We start from the raw sequence: 662 nt of genomic DNA on the forward strand, positions 1-662 counted from the left end.
TGCTTGGTAAGAAATGTACGCATTATCCTGCCCATGCAATTGTAACCCCTCTGTATAGTTTGTTCACAAATAAAATAAAATAAAATTAAAAAAAAGAAATAACTGGGAAAATATTTTGATAGTAAAATGCTAAAAATTAATTGATATCTTGGACAAATAGTGGCAGCTACTTTGTAAAAAATGTTTTTGTTGGAAGGTTATCATTGCCCTTCCTAAGGCAGGACCACATTTTCCTGCTGAACAGAATTTACCATGCGCCATGTGGCTTGTGTTACTCAGTGAAGTGTAAGACAAACTTAAGTGTTCCATATCTAAAGAAAGCTGTGAGAGTCCCCCAAAGCCAAGCTGTGACACCCAAAAGAATTGGGAGGATGGAATGCCTCCTCCCAACATGAATTCTCAGAACACTGAGAGTTTCCTTGGAGGGAATTCACATTTCTACCAAGGTATTGGCTATTTCCGCACCAAACTTTCTGGTAATGTGGGGACAGACAAAAATCTATGCTAGCCATAAATCATTTGCTGCTTAATAAGTCATTACCTGCTTCTTAAGATAAAGAGTTTATTTCTTTCCATTTCTTAACAAATGGGCAATGTCATTCTTTCTGATGGAGGCATAGAATTCCATTGTGTATATATACCACATTTTCTTGATCCATTCA

This window comes from Dipodomys ordii, unplaced genomic scaffold (assembly GCF_000151885.1).
Source record: "Dipodomys ordii isolate 6190 unplaced genomic scaffold, Dord_2.0 Scaffold201, whole genome shotgun sequence".
Classification (NCBI taxonomy): Eukaryota; Metazoa; Chordata; class Mammalia; order Rodentia; family Heteromyidae; genus Dipodomys; species Dipodomys ordii.